The sequence below is a fragment of the Schistocerca cancellata genome, chromosome 1 (genome assembly GCF_023864275.1).
Source record: "Schistocerca cancellata isolate TAMUIC-IGC-003103 chromosome 1, iqSchCanc2.1, whole genome shotgun sequence".
NCBI classification, from domain to species: Eukaryota; Metazoa; Arthropoda; class Insecta; order Orthoptera; family Acrididae; genus Schistocerca; species Schistocerca cancellata.
In genome coordinates, this window is record NC_064626.1 from 534,872,885 (window position 1) to 534,899,851 (window position 26,967).

Below are 26,967 nucleotides of genomic sequence, written 5' to 3' on the forward strand. Positions count from 1 at the left end.
TGTGCGACAAGCAATGCAAAGAAGATTTGTAATCATGTGCAAAGGGAGTATGTAAACAGCGGTAACTGAAAAGTTTTCGATAGTGTTTAGCTATAGTCATGCAATACTTTTAAAAGAGTTATTAATACTGGTATACCGACTTTTAGCATTGTACTTGATAATGACATAAAAGCCGAAATTTGGATAGTACAGAAGATAATTATAATAATACAGTCAAATAGAGTTTACTCTTTTAAAAAGTGCTAATTGAATTTAGATCCTTAATACCTGTTGTTTGCAGTTTTATTGAAGGATAAATGTATGTATTCTCAAATTCTTATCTGAATTATGTAAACATGTTCTTAAACTAATAGTTTCTATGAATAACGAATAAAAAAAAACGGGGTTAAAAGCATAACGATTTGGTTTTTTACATGGTTAAGAAACAACTTCTTAGTTTTGGTCTTCTACGGTCATTAATATTTTCAGTTAATTTGTTTTTGAAGTTTCAACGTTGTAATTCATGTTGTATGTATTTGAAGGTATTAATAAAAAAATGTTTAAGCGTTCCATGGCAGTTATTTACTTTCTGTGTAATAAATACTTTTTAAGGTATCCCAGACCATATTTGGGTAGTTATACCTGGGTGGTTAAGGGTTGACATCATACGAATCTAATTCAAAAGCAACTTACTGATTATTTCAGCGTATAAAAACACTATTTTCTAATATCTTGTCAAAATTTGTGTGAAAATAATGTGTAGTTTGTGTGTTTGCGCGAAAAAATTTAACCTTTCTGTTTATGACATTTAATACACGTCATTCTTATTTTTTTAATAAATTTCCGCATAATTCACATTTCTGATAATGCGGATTAACGAAGGTTCCACTTCGTCCTGATAACGAAACTGCACTGTTTAGCGTAAGCAAAATCCAAAATCAGTTTTTGCAGCTGAGACCCTGTGGCTTCCAGAAGCAAATGAGTGGCACTGGTTCACGCTAGACAGATAGTCGGAACGTTTCCGCTCACAGCGTGCCGACGTACCAAAAGTCCAAGGTTACCACAAAACCAGAAGCCTACACTTCTGCCGCCGTCACCCCGCCGCGGCAGGTAAACCGGAGCGTGCCATTGACCCTGCATCTCGCGCGGGCGCACCCTCCTGTGTGTGTGAGTGTGTGTTGACTTATTTACGGAGGACTCACGACACGTTCCCTGCGCCAAACTTGCAAATGAGTTGGCCAGCGCCCGCCCGTGCACAGTATGCCCCGCAAGCAGCGCGTAGGACTCTCCACACTACCGCTACACAGAGTACGCCAATTATCGCCCCAGTACGTTGCGTATGTCATAGCGAAACTACGTGGCATACAACACGTTTTTGACGTGAAAACTACACGCTCCTTACAGGGGTAGTCGGTTGAACTTACTTGTATGACAAAATACCATTAGATTTGAATCGCTAGTAACTACGAGACCAATAATGCGTAAACAACAGTTGGGCCCGACGCAAAGGATAGATCATTTCTATAACTGTTTGTCGCGCAGTATTTGTCTTGCTTCTGACGTCACCGTACTAGTGTACACGCATGCGCATGATTGCTACGAATTAGCTTTGCAAAGTTATAAATTGGTTTGGCGTGGAACGTGTTTAGCTACGAAATTGATTCAGGTGTCATTATGAAAAGTTTATGAAGCGGAGGAGTCAAAGTGAGATACTGAAAATATTCGCCAGAATATGAGTGAAAATCGGTATCACATTGTAAATTATAACTACCAAGATACCGTCTTATATAACTGGTAAATAAGCTAGGAATTATTAAAAAAAAAGTCAGATGAAAGCTCGCGTCGAAAGGAATCCGAAGTGCCAAAAAAGTCCCACGCCGAGCGAATACGTGGCTGGCCCTGCGGACATACAGCGGGCACCGTCAGTCCAAACGCCAACGGATCATGTGCAGGCATCATAACTGATAATATAGACATCGAGCAACGTGACAGCGCCATAAGAGTTAAGCATCGCGAACACCAAATATCGTTGTGTTATCAGCCGACGCTAAATGCGATAAACCTTTGATTTTATTCTGTAGCCATTATGCCACTCTGTATTGTCTATTGCAGTAAAGTGATTGGTATTCAAATTGCATATTACTTAATTTTACCCTGACGTTTTCGAGAAAAACTTGAAGCGCGGACCCGCACTGCGCACACAGAAATTTTCAGTTGATCGATAATTCAATGAAATTTTATTCTAAACGTAAATATTAAGTCTAGCAAAAATGTTTTTTACAACAGCACAATGAAGTTAACATTTCAGGTGTCATTCTTCAGTTTCTTCCGGACAGTCCACGGATGTACTGCCGGTTCACAGTGTCCAACAGGAACAATATTTCGGCGATCAGACATGTCGCCATCATCAGGTACGCTGACGTCAGATCGCCGAAATATTGTGCCCGTTTTTTTCTGAAAACGGATTTACTCAGCGGTTTTATTCAGGATCCGAATACGCCATATTATACCCCACTCCTTTGGCTCCAAAACACTATTTTTCGACATAATACCCGTTCAATGTGACGGCCTTAGACCACCTTACTGGAAGGGCCTGTATGCCCGCATCATACCACTCGACTGGTCGATGTGGGAGCCAACATCTTTCTGCATCAATAACCTCCCCATCATCCACATACATCTTCCCGTGGCGTGCATCCTTCACTGCGCCAAACAGATGGAAGTCGAGAGGTGCGAGATCCGGGCTGTAGGGGGATGAGGAAGAACAAAGAAGTTTTGTGAGCTCCTCCCGGGTGCGCAGACTTGTGAGAGGTCTTGCGCTGTGATGGAGAAGTTGGTTTGCATTTTTGAGGCGATGAAGACCTTGGAGTCGTTTCTTCAATATTCTGACGGTAGCACAACAGACTTCAGAACTGACTGTTGCACCATGACGGAGGGCACCAAACAGAAAACTCCTTCAGAGTCCCAGACGAGCGTCGCCACGACATTACCGGCTGAGGTAGCGTCTTCGAACTTTTCCTTCGGAGTAGAAGTGGTATTGTGCCATGGACTGCAGTTTTGTTTCCGGTTCGAAGTGATGAACCCATGTTTTATCGACTGTGACGATGTTCGACAAAAAATTGTCATGATGGTCACCGTAATGCGCGAGCAACTCCGCAGACGTGGCCCTTAGTTGCACTTGATGGTCTTCCGGTAGGCGGCGAGGAACCCAGCGGGCACACATCTTGTTCACCACCTGGTGGACAACAATGTCAGTACCACCAACAGAGACGTCCAGCTGAGCAGCAAGGTGTTTGTTTGTGATCCGTCGATCATGTCGAGTAACAGTGCACGCTCCGGCATTGCAGAAGTCATAGCTGTGTGCGGCTTGCTGGTATGCGGGAGATCGGGCAGATGGCCTTACTCCGATGAGTAAAGGCACCTCGCCCATATTCTATGAATATGCTGCGATCTCTGGTTTTCCTCCAAAAGAAACTCGACGGCAGCTCTCTGCTTGAAATGTATCTCCGTTACAGACGCCATTTTGAATGTCTACGTATAGCACCGTCATTTATCGGAACTTCACAGGACTATAGAGCTGCAGTGGGAATACAAATTCCGCGTTCTTTCAACCAAAACTGAGTAAAAAAGAAAGGTCTTGCATTGCTAATTGAAAGTCCTAGTATCTTAAGGAAATGTAATTCGGCCAAGAAAGATGTGAGTTAAAAACAATTGTGCGACATATTCTTGAGCATTGCTCACCAGCCTGGCACCCTTTCCGTGTTAGATTTTGATAGAAAAGATAGACAAGAGCCACCGAAGACCGGCGAGTTTGATCACGGGGTCGATGGCTCTAGAGCATAACCGATATGCCAAAGGAACTCCAAAGGCAGACGCTACAAGAGCGGCGTGGTGGCTCACGGAGAGCTTTACTGCTGAAATCTCGTGACAGTCCTTTCTGAGAAGAGTCGGACAACATACGAGTATTACTTCATCCCACATACAATGACCATGACGAGAAAATCCGAGAAATTAGAGCTAACATGGATGTTTGCAACAATCATTTTTCCTATTTGCCATTAGCGAACGGAACAAGGAATGGGGGGGGGGGGGGGAGAGCAGGCTGAAGGGGCAAGAGGGAGGAGGAATTCAATGATACCGACAGTACCCTCCGTCACACACTGCCATGTGGCTTGCGGAGTATGGATGTAAACGTAGAAATGTGAAGGTGATGAAGAGTACCAAAGGAGAATGAGTATTTGAAACACATCAAAACTGGAAATGACACAGCGATGAAAGCAATTAAAGAATTGTGTTAGGAAGCAGGATTACACAAGATGGCTGAAGCAGCGGACGCATCGGAAGTAGAGTGATACAGGCCAAAAAGCTCTCTTCATTATGTGGCATCTACTGCTGTCAGATATTGATACGGAAATAAGGAAGGACTTCTTGAAGGTGTATGTCTGGAGTACAACATTGCGTTACAGCAGAACGGGGACAGTAGGAAATCCCAAGAACAAGAAACTGGAAACATACACTGATGCGACAAAACATTACGAGCACGTGCTTAATAGCGTGTCGATCTACATTTGGAATGCAACACGACAGTGATCCAGCGTGGCATGGATTCGTCAAGTCCTTCTTAGGTTTCCGCACGTATGTGGCACCAGATGTGTACGCATAGGTCACGCAATTCCCGTAAATTACGGGCCAGTGGCTTGTCGCTACGGAGCTAGCGCCTGGTAGCGTACAATGTGTCTGATTGGGGATTGTAACACTACTTGGACATTACGAAGAGTAAGCACTAAAGTCCGCAGCTCGTGGTCGTGCGGTAGCGTTCTCGCTTCCCACGCCCCGGTTCCCGGCTTCGATTCCCGGCGGGGTCAGGGATTTTCTCTGCCTCGTGATGACTGGGTGTTGTGTGCTGTCCTCAGGTTAGTTAGGTTTCAGTAGTTCTAAGTTCTAGGGGCTGATGACCATAGATGTTAAGTCCCATAGTGCTCAGAGCCATTTGAACCTTTTTTAAGCGCTAAAGGGTGGAAACAGAGACTGAAGAACTCTCCGTTTTCAAGAGCTACAAGCAGATAAAGGTGTATTATGTTGGCAGCAGATCTGTTAGTTTGTATTTTTGTTGCCTGCTATGAACGAATTATTAAGTTTTTAATTTACACTGTTACCACAGTTTCCTTCCCTTATTATTTCACAGGAATAGAAACAAATTTTTAACCTTTTAAAGCAAAAGAAGCTTTGTGCTTCATTGCTACGTTACTTCATAAAAATATTTCCGGATATGGGCTTGTGCCATTCGACAGTACAACGGATGGCCAGGCGACACGTTTACATTGATCCACGGTCCACTCTTGATGATCCCGTGAACCCTGCAATCTTAACTGACCGTGTAGTTGGGACAACATGATAACACGCAGGGGCTGCCTGTTACAGAGCCGCATCTTCAACACGCACCCTGAACGGTGCGCTCCGAAAAACTTGTGCCTGCACCAGGATCGCACCCCGTCGTCAGCCCTGGCAGTCTAACGCCTCGTCCCCTAATCGTGGGTTCACCGTCCTTCAGCCAGTTTCCACACGTGCAGACGACAGGAGCGCGCCAACAGCCGACCAGCTTCGCTGCTTGCACCCAGGCAGCCGCCGGACCTTAACAGTCTGCCCTTTGTCAAAGTCATTTATGTCAGCGGATTTCACCATCTGCCGCCCGTATCGTCTCTACAACAATTTTCCATTCATATCTGCAGCGCTTATATACTTTCTTCCGCGTAGCATGTCCACAACGTCGCCAGGTAGCGTTGTATGACGCGGTTGACAGCAGTCAACTATGTTTCATTTATTTATTTCGTCTTATCGATGTAAGAAATGTGGTGATGTCGAAGAACTTTTTAGGAATCAAGTAGATAGAGAAAGTACGAAATGAAGAATTTCGCAAAAGAGTACACTACCTCGAAAACTAAAGTACGCTGCTAACAGTACAACGCAATACAGTAGAACTCACTTCTGACCTTCTCATGTGCTGACACGAGGACAAAGAGCGCTCTGAGAGCTAGAGAACTTAAATCTCTACTATCTTGCTCGCTTCGGTCTGTACACCAGCACAGGTGCAGATAACTGAATTTAGATTCTTTTCCGGTTGCGAGGGAAAAAAAAGGCACAAAGTCAATACGTAGCCGGCCCATAGGACATGCAGCATAGTACACCACAAAAATATGTAAACATTTGTAGATGAATGCCATAGAGCTTCCAGTTACAAAACGAGCTGCTCCGTACACCCTTCAAAACTGATGAGGCGAATATTAGTCAAGTCGACCGGTGAAGATAATAACCAACTGGTATGTAGAAAAATCGTTACAATTGGCCTAGCACAGCAGGTTGTCTGCAGATGTTCAAACGAAACTTGAATGATCTTTTCCTCTCTATTTTCGACGATTGCTTTGTAACGTCTTTTTAACGGCAGCGTTCTTGTCGTCTGTAGCAAGGACGCTGCCGTTAAAAAGACGCTGGAAATGGAGAGGAAAAGATCACAAAAGTTTCGTTTGAACATCTGCAGCCAACCTGTTGTTGTGCTAGGCCAATTGTAACGATTTCTCAACATATCAGTTGGTTATTATCTTCCCCGGTCGACTTGACTAATATTCGCCTCATCAGTTTTGCAGCCACAGTCCGAACGTGTACGAATCACGTGAAGGCGTCTTTGGAAAGCAGTATGAATAAGAGTGACAGTGCCGACGTCGATGGCAACGTGGCAGCACTAGAAGATTACGTATAGCGACCACCAAATCTCGTCGTGTTGCCATCTGATGGTACATACATTAAACTTGTGATCCTATTCTGTAACCACTATACTATTCTGTGTAACTACTGTATTAGAGTGATTGATAGTTAAATTACATATTTATACGAAACAATAGTTATCATTTTACCCAAACACTTTCGCCGAGCGGGGTGGCGCAGTAGTTAGGACACTGGACTCTCATTTGGGAAGGCGACGATTCAAACCCGCGTCCGGCCATCCTGATTTAGGTTTCCCGTGATTTCCCAAAATCGCTTCAGGCAAATGCCTCGATGGTTCCTTTGAAAGGGCACGGCCGACTTCCTTCCCCATCCTTCAGTAATCCGATGGAACCTATGCTGTCCTCTCCCCCAAACCAACCAACCACACGTGTTTATGTTAAACGTAAATATTAATCCCATTGAAATGTGTTTTACAACAGGCAAGACGTACAGTATAAGGACGACACTCACTGTAAGATGGGACACGTTGGTGAGACATCTTTTATGGTGTTTAGAAATAGTTTTGTCAGTTCTAGAACTTCGAGGGGCGTAGTAGAAGGAATAATAGTAGGAGCAGATGAAGATTACAATGTCTAAAACACATTATTGAAGATTTTGGGTGTAACTGATTTGTACAGATGAAAAAATAATGGAGGATTGTGTCAAATCGATTTTGAATCTTATTTATTAAATGTAACAGATTTTATGGTAGTGTTAAATATGGAGTACTGTATCATTCAATCATCTCCGTTGAATCCGCATAGCGAGTATAATCTGTCTTCAAAATTTTCAACGAAAAAATGGCTCTGAGCACTATGGGACTTAACTTCTGAGGTCATCAGTCCCCTAGAACTTAAAACTACTTAAACCTAACTAACCTAAGGACATCACACACACCCATGCCCGAGGCAGGATTCGAACCTGCGACCGTAGCGGTCGCGCGGTTCCATATAGAAGCGCCTAGAACCGCTCGGCCACACCGGCCGGCAAAATTTTCAACAGACTTACAACATGATTCTGACCACTCTCAGAAATAAGGTGTTAAATCTAAACAAGTAAGCAACTCTTTCACGTGCAGTATGAATGGTTATGGCGTTCTTTTGATAACACCTGATACTTAATCATCGTACTGCACTAAGGTTCTACAGTACCTGTTGCTACATCAACAGTGTCATTCTGGAACGCGACTGTTCCTTGAGTATGTAAAGGCTGCTTTAACGACATTAGGACTTTCAGTACCTCAGATACATTAGTTTATTTACGTCTCCGTTGAAATGGAATTGGGTTGATACCTCAAGCAACAGTTTGGTAGTGGAGTGAAGAAGGGGGAGGTAAAAACTGTGGAGGAAACCAAAGGATGAAATGACTGCAGTATTTATGGAGAGATGCAGAGTTGTGAGAGGACAGACTAGCGTCGTGAACTGCATCAAACCACACTTTGGACTGAAGACCACAACAACACGACCGGTCACGGCGACGCAGCGGTGGAGGAGATCGAGGCGCAGAGTATCCGAAACGAAATCTGTGTCGCCAGTTGCGGGCGGATGCTTTACTCAGCGCTGCCCGCCTGCACCACAAAGAGGAGCTGGCGCTGGCAAGAGGCTGTACATTCACTTCACGGTGTGGCGGAGGGTCGGGCGCGCTCGCCATTACGGACGCACCACGACGGCACAGCTTGCTAGGCAGACCTGACACACGCTTCTCACTCTGACGAACGCTGTAAAATTCGGTACTGCTCTCCGACCTCTGGACGACAAGTCGACCCAGGACTCTTCTACGAAGATTTTTTTATCTTTCTCGTTAGCAGGTGAGATAACGCAAACCGCAGAGTTTTAGTCTCCAGGCTTCAAATAACATTGGTAGGTTGAAGAAGCGCGTTTCATCAGCCCACAAAAAAGACGAAATGTCTTGTATATCGATCCTAACGATGTGAAGCTTCCATATGTGCCAAAATGTATGACAAAATACAAGCAAGTAGTGTTTCGAGAGTTGCAACAGGGCCGCACTAGGTAACAATGTAGTCGCGGAAAGGAAGAATTTTATACGCTGAGTCAAAATAGTACAACGAACAGCAATAATGGTAGCCAATCTGTCGACTTCCGTGGTTCCTTATATAAAAACTGCAGTCTTAGATTTATGTACCCTGCATACGTTCCGGTTTACTTGCACAGGTTTATCAACACAGCAAGCGAAGAGACGGCTCAGAGGTTTTCAACTTCAGTTACGTCAGTGGCTTCGGGAAAAAAAGGATGCTTTGGCCGTGTAGACATGTTACTTGCTTCGAAAAATCAAATAGATGATAAGCCTATCATCACAACAGCTCGTCTGTAGATGCTACATATTTTAGCGAAACTTTGTGATCTTTTCCTCTCTATTTGCAATGATTGCTTTGCAACTTTATTTAACGATGGAGTCCCTGTTGTCGGAATCGTAAGTCAGCTTCTCACTTTCATCGGTAGTGCCAATCACTATCTTTCTTTAAACTTCCTGGCAGATTAAAACTGTGTGCCGGACCGAGACCCTATCTTGGGACTTTGGCTGTCCGGGCAAGTCCCGAGTTCGAGTCTCGGTCCGGCACACAGTTTTAATCTGCCAGGAAGTTTCATAACAGCGCACACTCCGCTGCTGAGTGAAAATCTCATTCTGGAAACATCGCCCAGGTTGTAGCTAAGCCATGTCTCCGCAATATCCTTTCTTTCAGGAGTGCTAATTCTGTAAGGTTCGCAGGAGAGCTTCTGTAAAGTTTGGAAGGTAGGAGACGAGGTACTGACAGAAATAAAGCTGTGAGGACGAGGTGAGAGTCGCGCTTGGGTAGCTCAGATGGTAGAGCAGTTGCTCTCGAAAGGCAAAGGTCCTGAGTTCGAGTCTCGGTCGGGCACACAGTTTCGATCTGCCAGGAAGTTTCATATCAGCGCACACTCTGCTGCAGAGTGAATATGTCATTCTTGCACTATCTTTCTTGGTTCCGTAACGAAGGTTCCGATTTATAAATTTCAATGAACTACTCAGTGTTGTTGTTCCATTTACGATGTACCATGCTGACAAGAGAGTCCTATCTCATAATCAAAGTACGCAAGCAACAGAATTCACTTTAGAATTCATGTGCTGAAAGCAAGACAAGGAGCGCGCTGAGAGGTTGAGACCTTAAGCCTCAAGTCGCATATACGCTCCGGTATGTATTCCAGCATAGCAGCAAATACCTGAATTTCGATTACTCTCCGGTCAGCTTCACAGTAATGTTCTCCTGAACGGTCTTGAAGGAATACACGATCAGTTTTAATTGTATTAGTATACGGGATAAGTATACCGGGACGTGTGTAGCTGGCCTCGAGTTTCTCATCTTCAAACTTACTGTATTATGCGCGAGCATTCTCTGGCGTCCGGTCGTACATACACTGAGTGCACGCGCACTCGATCGCGGTAGTTTTATGAATAATTACATTTTTTATGATAAATGTGTTACATTGCCTGAAAATGGTGTGTATATTTCAGCTGAGAACATCAGTGTCCATGGCGCCTTTTCTGATATCCTGCTGCAATATCATTTTAAATTAGCATGTAAATGTATAATTTCATCTGTGTGCGAATCAGTGGTAGACAGAAGTGTTCTAGGATCAATATGTCTCGGGATGGATGAATAGAGATTCTGCACGGTTTTCAAGGAAGTCTACATCATTCTTCCTGCAAAATGGTGGCAAGTTCAGGTAACGGTGATGGAGGTGGACAGCAGTCAAGCACCCCACACCAACGTAGACCACAAAGGCCCAACAATATTGAGATTTGGTGCCTGAGGTGGCCAGGGGAGAAGCGACACTTCACCCTCGTGCTCACAAAACCTGTCCTGCGGGCCGTGTGAACTGGGATCTTGTCTTCGAACACAGCATCACCGTTGTGGAACAAAGACTGTATCACGGTCACGGACTTGATCAGCCAAAATGATCTAATCCTTGGCAGGAATGCGACCTTACAGAGCACTAGTGGAATACCACGGTATGGCTCCCCAAATCATCACCCAAACCCCGCCATGTTTCGCTCTTTGGAACACAAACGCGGTCCGAAGTTGGAAAGAGAACGCAGCAAGACGCATCCGACCAAATTACTTTCTTCCATTTCTCCACATTCCAAGTTTTATGGCTTCGGCATCACGTTCTCTTTTATGGTCTTTTTGGTCCCAGCGGAGGTTCGAGTCCCCCCTCGGGCATGGGTGTGTGTGTTTGTCCTTGGGATAATTTAGGTTAAGTAGTGTGTAAGCTTAGGGACTGATGGCCTTAGCTGTTAAGTCCCATAAGATTTCAAATACATTTGAACATTTTGATTTATAGCCTTTTACATCACTAATGTGTGGTTTTGGGATTCCAGCTCGCCCTGCAATCCTCTGATTATGGAGCTCCCTTAGTGTTTTCTTTGTGATGACAGGGTTCGGAAATACGATATTCAGTTCTAAAGTGACTTCAGCAACGTGGTCCTCTTATTTTTCGTCCCCCACGTCACTCAACACGCTTTTGTCCGCGTCGTGACTTAGCGGATGATGTTTTTCCGCTTTCACTGCACGCGATCTAAATCTCCGATACGATAACTCTTGAGATTTTGGCTACATTAGTTACTGAAGCACCCACCATTGCAGTACCAACAATTTGCCCACGTTCAAATTCGTTTGCCGGCCGGTGTGCCCGAGCAGTTCTAGGCGATTCAATCTGGAACCGCGCGACCGCTACGGCCGCAGGTTCGAATCCTGCCTCGGACATGGATGTGTGTGATGTCCTTAGGTTAATTAGGTTTAAGTAGTTCTAAGTTCTATGGGGACTGATGACCTCAGATGTTAAGTCCCATAGTGCTCAGAGCCATTTGAACCATTTTTTCAAATTCGTTTAGGTCCGACATGATGCACTCACAACTACACTGAACTCTGTTATGACTGACTGACAATTGCAGTGTACTGAGGAATCTGTACTGGTGCTGTTCGTAGTCAAATATAGAAGCACAACTGAAAGCTTGGCTAGATCTGCTTTTATGTTCAAGCATACATTTCTCGCGGTGTCTCCATGTTTCCGTTCATGTGCATGTACGATGGCTCAACTTTCCGGCTATTTATAACAGAAGCGAACATCGTCCTGTGACATGTTAAGTCAAACAGGATGACGATAACACAATGTATGAAGGCCAGCCGTTACTCTTCTTGCCGCATTTGTGAGATCAGTCAGTACCGCAGGATTCGCGCAGTTCACAGCATGTTCCGCCTCTGCTTACGGAATCGCTAACGCTGCTGTGCCAAGCATGAAATGTTACCCTTGGCTACTAGTCTAAGTAAATTCAGTACTAGCACGTTCCTCAAATGACTGATTGCTCACAATGTTTAATTGTACACACTCTCAGGTCCAAAACACTGGTGATTCGCGTAACCTGGCCGCGAAACTAGTTGTGCAGTGTCTTCACAATAAAATTTGATTCAATTACATAAAAAAATTAATATAAAGAGAAAAACCTACCGACTAAAATCAAGCGCGCACAACAATAAAAAAGTGTACACTATTTATATTACGTATTTGAACTTACTTTCTTAATGTATAAGCTTTTCAACAAAATGTGAGATTGAAATGCTGTTATGTGTCAATGAGAATCGGAAGAAAGGAATCAGAGCTGCGATCTCTGCATATGTGTTGTGCACTTAGAGTTAGCCGGAACAGCAATTAGCTGTCTCTATTGGCACAGGGGTTTCTGCCTTAACGGTGTACACAACAGCTAGACACCTGTTGCTCTGGGAACAAGCGACATGAAAACGGCTAGCTGAGGACGCGTACTGCGCATACCCATGGGCGTACATTGTAGAGTTTAATGTCTAGCATTCTGTCGCTACTTTTCCTCCTATATGGACACAGCTTTCTAAATGCTGCGACCTAATTTGATTCGTTGGTATATTTCATTAATTTTCATGTCTCCTTTTCCATACTTGACAGCCAGGCAGCTACAGACATATCTACAGTGATGGGAAAACTTTTTCTTCACGACTTTTATCCAAAACATACCATACTATCTCAATATTCAGACAAATTTGATATATTAGGCGACTCTGAAACTACTCCACATGTATCCATAACGACGAGTCTTGCTGACAGCCCCTACGTAAATACCAACACGAGTAATGCTACTCATGTGTCACAGTCACTGCCCTTATTTCAATGCCACGAATCAGTGACGATCTAATGACTTTTTCTGCATTTGCCTTCGGTTTAATAGATATTCTGACTCGCAAGACACCTATGAGCGTACACAATTTACGAGGGAAACAAGAAAATATTTCGGTGTGGCTCTGAAAGACAATTTCTTGTGTAAAAAGTCTTCGGCGCTGTCTATTTTTAGATAAATACACTACGTCCAAGGTCTCAAGGTCTGAAAAATGCCAATTTAAGGATCCTATAACCCTCTCATTGGCGTCTACACATTTTCAAACCAGAAATTTTTCTTGATTTGGACTAAATGGAAGTCAGAAACTGCTCTATGTACTCAACACGAGGAATTTTCAAACAATTCGTAACTGGAATCACCGAAATTTCCGACTGCCAAAACACGTTGATGGTCCGGTACAAATTCTCGAAAAAACTTTGGACTTGCAGCCGGTCGGCGTCAACAACACTCCGCGATATTTCGACTGGGCACCTGCCAGTCATCCGCAGGGGAGCCATCGAAGTGACACTGACGTCCTCCTTTTCGTAACATGCAGTGTGGCCGGAAACAGTCTGGAAAGCTTGTAAAGATGTTGCAGGGGAGGTTGTACTGATAAATAATAGTTACGAAAAAAATTCGATACGCTGCGCCGTTACCGATTTATGGAGCATTGAAGCTAGCCAACCAGGTAGTCGCGCACAAATTCAAGCAGCCTGCCAGAGACAGTGGCGCCACACATTTTCTTCATTTGGTTTCTTCGAAACGAACAAACGTAGCTTTTGTTCACCTGGCTTAAATTTATCGATTCCGTAAATGCACATTTTAACTGGTAATGAGCATATGAACACGTCATAATTCATGGCCCCACAGATGATTGTGCAATACCACATCTTGGTGCGCGCAAGTGCTTGAATTTGCGTGCGCAACGACCTGATTGTCTAACTTCAATGCTAAATAGCTCGGAAACGGCGTAATGCATCCAATTTTTTTCTGAACAATTATTTCTCACTACAGACTCCCATGCAACGCTCTTACAAGCTTTTCAGACTTTCTGACCACCACGCACTGCGCGCTGCGAGTATTCCGAGCATGCACCAAAATCGTGTTGACAGCCTGGCCGCATTACCTGGCGGCAGCGCCTTCGTTGAGGAACTGCGAAATTCAGATTTCCTCGGCGTTGACACTCGTCGCGGGCACACAGGTACAAATTCTCTCGATAAATAACACTTTTTGTAACTAATCTATTGATTCGGAATAACTGTGCAGTTTTCACTCGTTACAATTGTACTCTTTGAGTGGTAAACAATATGAACAATACGCGACACCTGGAATCGATTACGGGCCAATTTTGGTTCCAGCTTTCAGTTTTCTTCTGAAATTCAACAATAACGGATCATAAATTGACAAATACTTCCAGACATGTTCTTAGAGTTAATCAACGTACTTCACAGTAATACACACCGTCCAGTCACATTAACGTGACCACCGCCAATGTTCGACGTCAAAGTGCAACAACCACTCACAAGCAGAAGGTGGCAGAACTACCGGTGGAGGGTATATAACGCGTGTCGGAGGAGGTGAACGGAAAAAAGTGCAGTCTAATGCAGAAACGGAGTGGTTTACTTGACGTGCTAAGGGGCCTGATCATTGGCTTTCGGACCAAAACTGGCGCCCAGGCAACTGAGATGCACTACGGGCCAAAGGCAGGGGTGAACGATGGCTGCTGAGATGTTTACGGGCGAATAGACGTGCAAATGTTGAGCACTTGATTGTCCAGGCGAACCTAGGGGCTCCGACTGTCCTCAACGGCGGTTCAGAGAACGTTGTTGGCATGTATGGGCCTCCACAGGAAGCGCCTAGTTCATGTACCAATTGCTAACTGCTGTTGAACGGCGACGAAGGTTGAGATTTATACCGCAACTGGACGTTCCATGAATGGTAAAAGGTGGCCTTTTCAGGTGAATCACGTTTTATGCTCCTTCAGACTGATGCCGTTGATTTTTTGAGTCACCAGTCTCCTGACTGGTTTGATGCGGCCCACCAGAAATTCCTCTCCTGTGCAAATCTCTTCATCTCAGAGTAGCACTTGCAACCTACGCCCTCAATTATTTGCTGCATGTATTCCAATCTCCGTCTTTCTCTACAGGTTTTGCCCTCTAAAGCTCCCTCTAGTACCATGAAAGTCATTCCCTGATGTTTTAACAGATGTCCTATCATCCTGTCCTTTCTCCTAGTCAGTATTTTCCACATATTCCTTTCCTCTCCGATTCTTCACAGAACCTCCTCATCAGTCAGCCTTATTTACAACATTCGTCTGTAACAGCACACCTCAGAAGCTTCGATTATCTTCTGTTCTGGTTTTCCCATAGTCCATGTTTCACTACCATAGAATGCTGTGCTCCAAACGTACATTCTCAGAAATTTCTTCCTCACATTATGCCAGTGTTTGATACTGTTAGACATTTCTTGGCCAGGAATGCCCTTTTTGCCAGTGCCATTCTGTGTTTGATGTCCTCCTTGCTCCGTCCGTCATCGGTTATTTTGCTACTTAGGTAGTGGAATTACTTAACCTCATCTACTTCGAGACCATCAATCCTGATAACTTTCTCCCATTTCTGAGACTTCTTATTACTTCCGTCTTTCTTCGATTGCCTCTCAGTCCATACTCTGTACTCTTTAGACTCGATTCTATTCAACAGGACCTGTAATTCTTCTTCCCTTTCACTGAGTATAGCAATGTCATCAGCAAATCTTGTCACTGATACCCTTTCACCTTGAGCTTCAATTCCATACTTAAACCTTTCTTTTATTTCCAACATTGCTTCTTCGATGTGTAGATTGAACAGAAGGGGCGACGTACTACGTCCCTGTCTTGCATCCTTTTTATTTGTTCTTCCACTCTTATTACGACTTCGCTCTTGTACAAGTTGCACATTACCTTCGCTCCCTATAGCTTACCCATATTTTACTCAGAATTTCGAATATATTGCACCATTTTACACTGTCGAACGCTTTTCCCAGGTCGACAAATCCTACGGACGTGTCTTGACTACTCCTGCTTTCATTATCAACCGCAATCTCAGAATTGCCTCTGGTGCCCTTACCTTCTCTAAAGCCAAACGGATAGATTCAGCAATCATGTAATTCTTCTTCACTTTCACCCTGGATAGCAATGTCAACAGCGAATCATATCTCTGATATCCTTTCACCTTGAATTTTAATTCCACTTCTGAACCTTTCTTTTATTTCCGTCTTTATTTTCTTCAGTGTACAGAATGAACAATACAGGCGAAAGACTACATCCTTGTCTTACACCCTTCTTAATGCGAGCACTTCGTTCTTGGTCGCCCATTCTTATTATTCCGTCTTGGCTCTTGTACATATCGTATGTTACCCGTCTCTCCCTATAGCTTACCCCTGTTTTTCTCAGAATTTCGAGCATGTTGCACCATCATACATTGTCGGACGTGTACGGCGTGAAATGCCCGAAAACAAGTTTCCTACATGCTTTATGGTCTGGAGAATGTTTTTGGGTTATTCTCTCAGTGATCTCATCATTCTGGAAGGCACAGTGGATTAAGATAAGCATGCAACTTGGTGGCCACGTCCACCCCTACATGCAGCTTGTTTTTCCTCGGCACCGTAACATCGCCCAACAGGACAATGCAACATGTCAAGCAACTCACGGTGTACCTGTGTGGTTCGAAAGGCACCAGGGTGAGTTTACTGTATCCCCCTGGTCACCACTGTATCCCCCTGGTCACCAAACTCCCCGGATATAAACCCAATCGCGAATCTGTGGTACCACCTCGACGGGCTGTTCACGTCGTGGATTTTCCACCGAGAACACCTTCCGCAGCTGGCCACAGCACTGGAGTCGGCGTGGGTCCACATCCTCGTCGGTACCTTCCAGTGCCTCACTGACTCGTCCTGCACCTCTCGCACTGGTCCGCGCTGCAAAAGGTGGTTATTTAGGCTTCTGACAAACGGCCACATTAATGTGCCTGGACGCTGCGAGCCGTATCGAGCTGGCGCCAGTCTTATTTCGTTCATGTATCGTTGAGATCGATGGTGGTTGAGGTAAACTATCTTTGCTTTTCGCGTGTCTTCTCTTGGGGCTTCGCAGGTGAAGCGAGTTGGTTGTTAGCCTTCGACGGGTAACCCTCGAGATCTCGTGTCATTCGTGGGAGAGACGACTGTCAACAGCTGCCGAACGAGTGCGATGACCGTTACACGCTGTGGTGTGAAATTAGTTGGGCGTTTTGCCGACATGGACAGCTTGGAGATACTAGTTCTGTGACTTCGCTGGAAAGCGGTGATGCTGTGGAACCCGCTCCCTCGTATTATGTACCTGATATGGAGTAAGCCGTCGTAATTGTTTGTTCACCGACGCACTCATAGGTTTTAAAACACTCCGTCTTCAGGCCACAAGTGGCCCATCGGGACCATCCGACCGCCGTGTCATCCTCAGATGAGGATGCGTATAGGAGGGGCGTGTGGTCAGCACACCGCTCTCCCAGTCGTTATGATGGTTTCCTGTGACTGGGGCCGCTACTATTCGGTCGAGTAGCTCCTCAATTGACGTCATGAGGCTGAGTGCACCCCGAAATATGGCAACAGCGCATGGCGGCCCGGATGGTACCCGTCCAAGTGCCGGCCACGTCCGACAGCGCTTAACTTCGGTAATCTGACGGGAACCGGAGTAGCCACTGCGGCAAAGCCGTTGCCCCAGAGATTTTATACTTTATTATTATTATGGGAGACTTTCTTGGCCTAGTTAAATGGCGGTCGATATTAGAAAATTTTCTCATAAGTTTTTTGTGTCTCTTGCAATCAAATGATTTTATGTTGCTGTTTTTAAAGCCTGCACTCTATTAATACAATTGTCCATGTATAAGTGAGTCAAAGGTTCTTCCCAGTGTTTCTATGTTTCAGAGTTATTGGAATGTCTTTGTGATTCGGGCAGAAACTTTTAATTGTGCCAGCGCCTTGGCGGGGAGTAAAATGTCATCCGAGGTCTAGGCTTGGCAGTGTTTAAGAACATGGCCACTACCGGAGTTGGTCACATATCCCCTTCCAAAGTTTAGTATTTATCTTCCTTCCGTCAAGGCGGCTTAAGCTGGCAGATATATATTTTGTATATAACGTGTTTGTATATGAACTTGTTTTCTTAAATATTACGAACTGGCTAAACCTTAAACTAGCACCTGCTGAGTTCCTTGCGCAGCTTTTTCTAGCAATTTTTTATTAACATGTCTCAGTGTGTAAACATTTATTTCTTTAAGACCAGTGTCTCTCTTGCAGTTTTTTTTTAATTAAGTGTCTCTCATGTTATGCAATGGCATCTTAGTTTGGCACTAGTGTTCAAGTGTTATTAAGTCACCCTTTACCTGTAATTGATTCATTATACCGATTTTGAGGGAAGTCCTATATGGGAGTTTGAAGTTCTCAAGTTTGCCAGTAACCCCCTTTTCTTAATATGGAATTGTTTGTTAGAGTACTGAGTACGTTGGGTTTCTAATTGTATTTGCAAAGTTTTATCTAGTGGCTCGTCCACAATTTTTAATTGTCAATTTTGTTTTAAAGGGGTAATATCAATAAACTGCCTTAATTATAAATTGTGACTGCCAACCATGATTCCATCCCGCTTCCTCTCTTATGATATTTAAGATGTGGTGTGTAAGTGTGGTACGATTAAGGAATAATGTATCACGGTGTATAACGTCTCCATACTCTTCCTTCGATTCCAGCAAAAACTGTCGAAATTATCGGTGTAACAATGTGTGCGACTTAAGAACATTTCATAACGTACTCCATACCTGCCAATTTAGCTAAACAAACTTCTTTATGTACTAAGCAGCGAATACCGCTCAAATCATTGTATATAAACGTAATTTTCGTCCTCTTCCATCGTCAACTAAATCTTTAAATTATTTGTGCATGGTGTTTAAATGCCATTTTGTAGCAAACCTGGAGTATTCATCGAGTATAGAAGTGCATAATAGTTATTATGAATTTTCAAGGCTTGTGACGACAGACTGCTAGACAGCCTCTTTCTGCGTAAACTGACATAGGATCTTTGAACGTCGTTTATACCACAAGGAAATAGTGAAAGATAAACAGTGCTGCCACTACATTTCTACCGAAATGAAGACAATCATACCGACCGAAAAATGCTGCACCGAATGTCGGAAGAAAAAGGGTCGGACTCTACCGAGTATTTACGAGAAGGTTCGAGCATAGTTGAGATGCAACGCGGTAGTGCCGAGACAGGCCGATCCCCGTATACTCAAATGATCTAATTATAGTATCTGCCAAGAAAAGGGCTAATTTAGAGGAAAATAGTAGGGAAATTCCTGAAACTCTTAGCAGTTTGTATGCAGAAAATAAATTAACGATAACAGCACACAATACAGTTTATATAGCATGTTACTCTAAAGGAACATCGTTAAGATCGAGAAACTCTACTATCAGAATAAATGACCAACTTGTGAACACAAAAGAAGTACCACCTTTGTATAAATTCGACTAAAATCAAAACCTCCACGCACACGTGGAAATCATTTGTCAGAGAAGCATTAAAATCTAGAACAGAAAGCTCCATTTGGCTGCCTGTAACTGCAATAAAAACGCACCACAACGCATTCTCAACCTCTATTGTGGGCTGCAGACAGACGGCAGGGCCGCATAGGGCCAGAAAGTTAAAGGCAGTACAAAATTTTCGGCAAGCGCAGAGAAGTTTTCTCCTGCGCTCGAAAGGGTGAATATGATAAGGTATCGGAGACAGTGGGCAGAACGGCCACATCGAAAAAGCAAATTAAAGCATGCACTGAGAGAGAACGTCAAGAAATAGCGAGAAGCACCTACCAGTTCCCTACTAAAAGAAAAGAAACATTAAGAATGCCGTACTTCAACCCGATCAAGGGAGCAACACACTACATGTTATGATATGGTCCTTATCCCACTACTTACCGAGGTACACTGTCGCACAGTAGGCACTTGTTAATGCTGAGAAATAGCACACCGAATCACATCATCTGGGAGTATGCCAACAGATATCTCACGGATGTGTTTGCTAATACAGCACTTTATAGCACAATAAGGAATGACGAGCCGTGGCAAAAGCCGACAGCCGAGATATCAGCTTACAGACTGGAAGGCCATATGGCCGAAAGGCAACTAAGAAGAGGCCACACATCATAAGACACACCATCGCAGAACACCCAACTACAACGACCTTTTGGAAGTAGCGACATTAGCCTCGGGGAAGACCAGGAAGGACCTCCTGAGATCCTGACAGGCATTTCACAATCTCTACTCGTTTGTTGGTATGGCAACACAGCCCCTGTGAATTCTGAGTTATGTCTCTAGTCTACATAGCAGGCGTTGACGATCCAGACAAAAAGATAAAATAAACTTTTGCTTGGGATGTCAAGAACATTTTTGCATTTTTTTTTTCTTTTGCTGTGTAGTATAGTCCAGTGTTGCGTAGTGTAGCGTAGTTGAGAATTATAAATGACAAAACCTTTATGTAGTAATGGGGTATAATATAGTAGGACAGCAGCATATGTCTTCTCGATTCAGGATGAGCATATGCGCCAGACTGGCAAAGACTTGCATGAAGATTTTTGTAATGTAGATACCGATCTTTTTCTCTTAAACACAATAAAGTGGAACCTTGAACTGCACGCGAACAGACCCCGGAAAGCCCAACGGTACCGACCGACCGCCGTGGTCATCACCAGCCGATAGGGGTTACTGGATACGGGTAAGGAGGGCATGTGGCCAGCACTCTATAAGTTTTCCCAGCCATTGTCAGCTTTCGTGACCGGAGCCGCTCCTTCTCAGTCAAGTAGCACACCTCAACTGGCCTTCACAAGGACTGAGCGCAACCCGCTTGCGAACAGCGCCGGACAGACCCGCACGATCGCCTATCCAAGTGGTAACCACGAGCGATAGCGCTTAACTTGGGTGATGTGAAGGAAACCGGTGTTAACACTGCGGCAAGGCCTTTGGAACAATACTGCTGAGTTACATTAATACTTTTGAAATTTTGTATCAAATAGCAAATAAATAAATACCTGAATACACTTGTGGTTACACTTCCTAGCCGTATTGATGCTATTACCAGATTAAGGCCACGTTTCACGATATTCGCGCTATGTATCCTGCGAGTGTCTTTTCCTGATGTTTTTCATAAGCCATAGTTTGGTGGAACACACACACACACACACACACACACACACACACACACACACAAGGGAGAGAGCTCATAGAGTTCCCGCAGCAAAATGGGGCCCCGAGACGGCGGCTGGTCACGAACTGCGGTGTGCTGTGGCTGTGCCTTGCTCCACACCCCACGGTAGCCACTGCCGCCGCTGTTGCAGATTTGCGCACCAATCTGCTAATGGCTCCCGCGTCGGACTCCCCCCCGTCCCCCCACACACACAGCTGCACGGCACAGAACGATGCCTCGTCTAACTCGAGAGACCACTGAAATACGGTCCGCGGAAGGTCAGGGTCGCAGACCTCTCCTACTGCAGACGCCAGCCAGTTCAAACGTTGCGAGTGGGGTGGTTTTAATTTGTGCTCTAATTGCGCGTGCCGCTACCCTTTACGTGACCTCCTCCAATAACTTGTAATGAAAAGGCTGAGAGAGAGAGAGAGAGGGAGAGAGAGAGAGAGAGAGAGAGAGAAAGAAAGAAAGAGAGAGAAGAGAGCAAAAATAGATCCAACCAGAAAACAAGATGAAAGCAGTGGCTTGCAGACTATTGAAGACAAACAAGAGAGCGTTTCATCGAATTTTCATCTTTCCTTTCCACTTCACAGCCTTCCTCCGCTATTATTTTTCCACACTCCTGGCTTGTGTCTTCGATTCAATTCTCCTTTAACCTCCCATACCCCAAAACGACGAATTTTCCACTGCTGTGAACATGGAATGCACTTTTGTTTGGCAACATCAAGTACGCCCCATTCAGAATATATATACTTGATTTCGAGCTCCAGTACGCTTTCAGATCATATCGTTATGAGCACCAGCGAGCGAGGTGGGGCAGTCACAAGACTGGACGCGTATTCGGAAGGACGGAGGTTCAAACACCACCACCTAAATGAGAAGACCGAACAACTTGCGAGAATTTGAAGCTGTGACGTCTGCGACAAACAGCGAAAGTCAACAATTGTCTTGTATCAACAACATTTTGGGTATAAAAAAGCTCTTTTTTCTGTGTAATCGCTTCGAGATTGTTATTTCACTACCCAGAACTCATATTGTTTTACTAAGTAGTGTTTGTGTGACGTTGACGCAGAATGATACATATTCATGCAGTTTCATCTTCGGTCATGAAGTGTTGCGTATCGAAATGTAATGAAAATTACACAGCAAGAAACAAGGTTCATGTGATCAAGTTCCTTAAAGACGATGCAATGAGGCATAAAAAGCTCCAATCAATTCAAAGGCAGGATTTCGAGGTTATACCGAGCGAGGTGGCGCAGTGGTTAGACACTGGACTCGCATTCGGGAGGACGACGGTTCAATCCCGCGTCCGGCCATCCTGATTTAGGTTTTCCGTGATTTCCCTAAATCGCTCCAGGCAAATGCCGGGATGGTTCCTTTCAAAGGGCACGGCCGACTTCCTTCCCTGTCCTTCCCTAATCCGATGAGACCGATGACCTCGCTGTCTGGTCTCCTTCCCCGAAACAACCAACCAACCAACCAGGATTTCGAAGTTACTAATTACTCAGTGGTAAATTTTGTTCTGAATGTAATTTAGTAAAGCATGCTTTAGATTGAGGTATCTTATTGTTCGCCTTTCAACGGAATTGAATATGTTACGATTAATGTAATTCACTGTTCATTTTTCAGGTGTATCACAGGCATTTCAAAGTTAGCGACATTATCAGGGAAGTAACTGCCACAGACGCAAAAATCATAATTGATTCATTCAAATGCCTTGCCAGACATTTGTCCGATCTGTCCAGCTTACATATCTTCAGTTGCAGGTGCATCCAGAGAGGTACCATAAGAAAAATAGAGCACGTTGGAGGCGGCAGTATTGCAGGGAAGCATCAATATTTGTATAGCCAGCCATAACGAATATTTAAAAATAATTTCATATAACACCATTCAGGAACTGAAAGGTAAAGTTGCGTGTTATCCTTACAGAAGAACTGAGTGAAAATAGTGAACGAAGAGTACATATTTTTGTGTGTATCGGTTTTATTGTGCAATCCCGTTACTTAGTGTATGTTGTGACTGGTAATCATTTAAACAGCGTAATGTAATCAAAAAGAAGTTACATTAAACAAAATTTTAGTCGCTTAATTTGCTCTTGAAGTGGTACCGGTAACATAAAACTGTGGGAATACAACCGACTGTGATATCTGTACCTCAGTGCTATTGTACGAAAATGTTTGGAAATGCGTGAAAGTTTTACTAAATAACTACTGTGCATTTAAAAACGCCCCACATCTTCCTAACAGTTCATGGGCTCGAAAACAACTCATTTTTGCAAAGACATCAGCAGCTTTGTTTACATATTTGCTAGTCATGTTGTACATGATCTGGACTAAGTTAGGCGCTCTTAATCTTTTCTTGCCTCTTTTTTCACATAAACGTCTATAGACGTTTTCAATGTTAACTAACCACATTCAAGTATCAACTCAAAGATCGCGAACATTACGAACCAAAATTCTTTTTGTGGTGGTTGCTTTATATTTCGTTTGTAGCTTGGCTATGACGTCACGATACGGTTGCTTGGCCTTGTCTCTAGGTGGCGTTGGTTAACAACCCTGTCAGGCCATTCAGATTTAGATTTCTCGTGACTTTTTTACATCTCATGAAATGCAGCAATATTGACAGCGATCCAGGAAAGCGTTTATGTCTTCACTCCAGTTATGGAATGTGCAGAGGTAATTAATTTCGGTCTCGGATGTTCATCACAGACCGAAATCAGCTACCTGTTGAATAAGACTGTGGTCCTAAGACATACATTCCTTACATTTGATAAGGCGTATGGGCGATTTCGTTCCCCGAGACGACCGTGTACTCGGTTTCTGATGAATTCTTTATTGACGGGGCATTAAGCCCTTGTCTTTCTTCCTTCAGCATGTCTCACGGATGTGACAACTCAAGTCGTTGTACCTGGGATAATTCACATGATGTACACTAGAAATTTAGATATACAAAGCCAGGTGTCTATTTTTTTCACAACAGTTCACCTTTGATTCGTTAAAGATATATGTAATCTCTTCACCATGAGTTCATGATGCAAAGCGTTTTCACAAATTCATTAATCACCTACGTACAGGTGTGGTCTTTGTAATGGAAATGTGATATTATTATGCCAGAATAACAGATCTGTATGAGGCAAACTTAGTAATACAACTCTTTTGTAGGTCTTGTAAGATATTCTGGAGAAAAAATACAGTGTATTTGCCGATCTTTGGCTGTTGTTTGGGCTGCTCGGCGCGTCACCCGAAAGTTTACGCTACTCTCTACGGCAGGGGTGCACAACCTTTCAGTTTTTCTGGACCACACTACAAGAAGATGAGTAGTTTAGGGCCACACATAGTATACTTGACAATACTAACAATAACCGCTGTGTGTGTGTGTGTGTGTGTGTGTGTGTGAGAGAGAGAGAGAGAGAGAGAGAGAGAGAGAGAGAGAAAGAGAGAGAGAGAAAGGGGGGGGGGGGAGACTAACTTATTTAGTTATTTATTTTTTCCGTTCCTGATATAGATTCTCGTTTTTTGAGCCGCATGCGGCCCGCGGGTTCGGTACTCCTGCTCTACGGAAACTAGCGCCGACGAGGCAAGTGATACTTGATAGTTACTCCGTCATAAACGTGGAGGAAGAAAATCCTCTATGAAAGGCCTTTCAGACGGTCGAAATACCAACATAAAAATGCCTACAATTAATGTATTTCACTCTAGTTTCTTGTGAGACTTACAAAACACTTATATCACTTAATTTGTCTCGTACAGATATGCTATTCTGTTGCAATACAGAAGAAGACTAAGTTGATGCGTGTATATTGGGGATTGATGAAGCTGAGAAAGCATACATCTTTCGGAAAGGCGTGGCGGCCGTACGTCGCAAACTATGAACGTCCATAGTGAACCCAAGATTTTACACTTTGCTGATTCAACCCATGTCTACAAACGGGTTCGCATCTCAGTGGGTCATCATCTAGTGATTTTTGACAGCTGATTATTTCGTGATGTATTGTCAAATAGTAATGTACCAGTTAACCGTAGAAAAAAGGCAACTGCGACTCTGCCTACATATTTTATTGTCCACCATCTACATTATTTGCTAAACATTCTTTCGCACACCTCAGCGAACAGCCACTTTCAGTGTAGTCTATACAAAAGGATAAGACGATTTGATCACAGTATGTATAAGGCCCGTAGGCTGTTGCATTTTCAACTGCATGTAGTTGCAGATTGAGGGCCGGCATCTTTCGATCGAATGAATTACCGTGGAGACTAAATCAAGTTGGCCAGATGGAAATATGAACCAATTTTTTTTCCAGAACGTTTCAGCGTTGAATGCATAAACCGTAATGGAGGGTTGAAAGAGCGCAATGTAAGTATATATATATAAAAGAAAAAAGTCCTGCACAATGTACTGGTTTCTGAGTAGCGTCTCGAAATATGCCGCAGCATTTATTGATAACTCCTCGGTGACAATCGCAATGACAGATCAGCTACCTCGCTAACCGTAGACAATTCGCGTAGCAAAACGGAAGGTGAGAATCCCAAAGTGGATGGATTATTTTATATGGTTACAAATGTAACATTAAAGGTATAAGGTCATAAGTAGTCTGTGGAGTAGTATTTCTAACAGCAAAGCACGATGAGAATGTACATTTTGGACGGCTTCGAATATTCGTTGAGATTTTGGTTCAAATGGCTCTAAGCACTATGGGACTTAACATCTGAGGTTATCAGTCCCCTAGGCTTACAACTACTTACACCTAACTAACCTACGGACATCACACCATCCATGCCCGAGGCAGGATTCGAACCTGCGACCGTAGCAGCAGCGCGGTTCCGGACGGAAGCGACTAGCATCGCTCGGCCATAGCGGCCGACTGAGATTTTGGATTCACTGCTAGAAACTCAATACTCGTAGACCGATATCTGAGCGGTGTACTGTCGTTTGGAAGGTGTGTGTAAAACCTTCGTACAGTTTGGCACAATGTTTATTCCGAGTTTACGTAAACACAGTTTGACGATGTATGCTCTACAGACAAAACATAAAACACTGCTGCACGGGCGGACGGCGGTAACATTGGTACCGAGTTACAGCCTGGCGGGCAGTCTAACTGGCAGTAGGCGTCACGCCATTATTAGACGAAAGCGTTATTAAAAAATTACGACAGTAGTCATCATGTCGTACTAAAACAGAACCTCAAACAACAGTGGTAAGAGGAGCGGGGTAAATGACAGTATTGCAGATATGTAAATCAGAGATACCGCGGTAGCATCTGTACTCCAGAAACGATTAAGGACTACTATGTTTTTTATACTTTCCAAACGATTACTTGGAAATATTATTGAAGCATGAATGGAGCCGTAAACACACAGAGTTTGCACTGTGCGCACCAGTTGGTACCATGAGAGCAGTGCCTTGACAAAATGACGACAAAGTAAGGTAAAAGTTTTTGTGTGCTGGAACATTCGAGATGTTTATCTGCTACAACAGCGCAGTGTACGTTCAGAAGAAATTATGGGAGAGAACGGCCATATAAACAGAGCACTGTGCACACGTATCGCTAATTTAGTGGCACTGGGTGGCTCTGTAAACAGAAAAGCACCTGTCAAACAAGTGTGCCAGATGCAGCCGTAGAGAGGGTCGGGAAATTTTCGTACGTTGTCCAAGAAAATCATAGGCCTGCGAAGCCACGAACTTGGAATACAGTAGCAAACAGAGCGAAAGATTTGTGATGGCGTTTACATTTGAGATCGTACCGTCTGCAGCTCGTGCAACAATTAAAAGTCGAAGATTATGGCCGGCGCCTTCAGTTTTGCATCACAATGCAGGAAGGACTTGACGATGAA

General features: G+C 43.9%; 1 protein-coding gene across 1 annotated transcript in view; it reads right to left on the reverse strand.

Moving 5' to 3' along the window:
* LOC126179459 (ankyrin repeat domain-containing protein 29) overlaps positions 1–26,967 on the reverse strand; it is a 597,930-nt gene that overhangs the window by 565,292 nt on the left and 5,671 nt on the right. The gene's annotated exons all lie outside the window — the stretch shown is intronic.